Raw genomic sequence first — 2,728 nt, forward strand, 5'->3', positions numbered from 1 at the left:
AGGCAGTCCTCCCGCCTCCGCCTCCCGAAGAGTCAGGGTTCCAGGCGGGAGCCCCCGCTCCCGCGCCCGGCCCCTTTGCCCGACCCCACTCCAGGTCGGGGCTGGAGAAGCACTTTTGCTGCAACTGTTTTTTCTCCCCCGGTATTTGTGTCGAGGTACGAGTCACATAGAATTAACCGTTTTAAGGCCGGGCGCGGAGGCTCAAGCCTGACATCCCAGCGCTTTGGGAAGCGGAGGCCAGAGGATTGCCTGAGCCCACGGGTGCGAGACTCTCCTGGGCAGCTCTGCGGGACCTCATCTCTACAATTTTTTTTAAAAATCAAAAGATTAACCGGGCATAGTAGCGCACGCCTGTAGTTCCAGCTACTTGGAAGGCTGAGGCGGAAGGATCGCCGGAGCCCTGCAGGTCGAGGCTGCGGTGGCCGGGAGCGTGCCACGGCACACCAGTCTGGGCGACAGAGTGAGACCCCGACCCCCCCCAAAAAAAGAATCAACCATTTTAGAGTGTCTTATACCATCTTCTGTTACATATAATCTCTTACATGCAAAACATACAATTATATATAGTACATGTTATATATTAATTACATTATGCAGTTTTAGGAAATTGCGTATATGCCATTTTGTATATATACAATATTACGTGATGGTGCTGTGTGTGTGTGTGTATGTATGTAAGATATGCGCTAATGCGCAAAAGAATGTAACATGTAACATAATGTGATATATACAATAAGATTGTATGTCACGTGTAATACATAAAACATCACTTTGGGAGGCCAAAGTGAGAGGATTGCCTGAGCCCAGGGATTTGAGACCAACCTGGGCAACTTGGCAAGACCTCATCTCTACAATAAATTCGACTTTTAAAAAAAGTACATAGGGGCAACCCCTTCAGGTCCCCTCCCACAGTGGGAGCTTTTCTGCCCTCTCAATAAATCCTGCTTTCTCAAAAAAAAAAAAATCAAAACATAAAACGTAGTATTTTACTAATATTTGATACATTTACAATGTTGTCAACCACAACTTCTAAGTAGTTTCAAACATATTTATCACCTCAAAAGAAAGCGCCATAACCATTAAGCAGTCCTTTTTTTGGTTGTTTTTTTAGAGTTAGAGTCTCATTCGACCGGAGTGCAGTGTCACCCTCACGGCCACCACAGCCTCAACAGGCTGAGCTCAGGTGATCCTTCCACCTCAGCCTTCCAAGTAGCTGGAACTACAGGCTGGCACCATCACACCCAGCTAATGTTTTTTGATGTATTGTAGCGATGAGGGCTCACCATGTTGCTCAGACTGGTCTCGAACCCCTGAGCTCAAGCAACTCTTTTACCTCCACCTTCCAAAGTGCTGGTATTACAGGCGTGGACCACCACGCTAGGCCAAGCAGTCCATTTTTAAAATGTATTTATTTATTTACTTTATTTTTTTCTTGTATTTATTTGAGACAGAGTCTCACTCTCACCCAGGCTGGAGTGCAGTGGCATAATCACTGCAGCCTCAAACTCCTCAGCTAAAGCCATCTGCCTGCTTCAGCCTCCGGAGTTGCTGGGACTACAGTTGCGCCACCACACCTGGCAAATTTTTTTATGTCCTGGTCTCAAACTCCTGGGCTCAAGCGATCCTCCTCCCTTCTAGGTCTTCCAAATTGCTGGGCATGTAGGCATGAGCCACTGTACCCAGCCGTTTTTACTTTTTTTTTGTTTCTTTTGAGTTGGAGTCTCACTCTGTCACCCAGACTGGAGTGCAGTGGCTGCTCCCGGCCACCGCAGCCTCGACCCGCTGGGCTCCAGCGATCCTTCCACCTCAGCCTTCCGAGTAGCCGGAATTACAGGCATGCGCTACCACGCCCGGCTGATTTTTGATTTATTGTAGATATGAGGTCTCGCTGCCCAGGCGGGTCTCGAACCCGCAGGTTCAGGCAATCCACTCACCTCAGCCTCCCAAAGGCGCGGGATTACAGGCTGAGCCATCGAGCCTGGCCGTTTTTACTTTTTTAAAAAATATGTATTTGTTTGTTTGTTTTGTTTATTTTTTTTGAGTCGAAGTCTCAGTCTGTCACCCAGGCTGGAGTGCAGCAGCACGCTCATGGCCACAGCAGCCTCGACCTGCTGGGCTCTGGCGATCGTTCCACCTCAGTCTTCCAAGTAGCTGGAACTATAGGCGTGCACCATCATGCCCGGCTACTTTTTTGATTTATTGTAGAGACGAGGTTTCGCCATTTTGCCCGGGTTGGTCTCGAACCCGCGGGCTCAGGCAATCCTCTCACTTCCCCTGCCCAAAATGCTGGAATTACAGGCGTGAGCCACCGTGCCCAGGTAAAATCATAATTTATTGAATTAAAAATGTCTTTTCATTGGTGAGATAGACAACTTAAAAAATAAAAACAGATATAAAAAAAATAAACATTTGTTCCAGCCTTCTGCCCATCACCACGCTCAACCCATGAGAGACCCCTTCTCTTGGGACGGCTTCTCGGTCCGTAGGTGACTTTCACGACTTGGCCAGACAGTGCGCGGCCTGTCCCTCGCTTGGGCGTCCAGAGCGCCTGCCTCAACACGCCAGACCCGGGAGCGCGCAGCCAGGCCGGGGTCTGGGGCCCGAGGACGCGGAGAGAAGACGCTTGTCGTCGGAGGGGCCCGGGATCGCTGCGCCGGGCGTGACTTGGGTGTGACTTGCGGGTCCCGCGCCTGCCCCGCCAGCTGCCGCCGGAGCCGGGACCCGGGCC

This window comes from Carlito syrichta, unplaced genomic scaffold (genome assembly GCF_000164805.1).
Source record: "Carlito syrichta isolate Samal-C Ts95f unplaced genomic scaffold, Tarsius_syrichta-2.0.1 Scaffold135679, whole genome shotgun sequence".
NCBI lineage: Eukaryota > Metazoa > Chordata > Mammalia > Primates > Tarsiidae > Carlito > Carlito syrichta.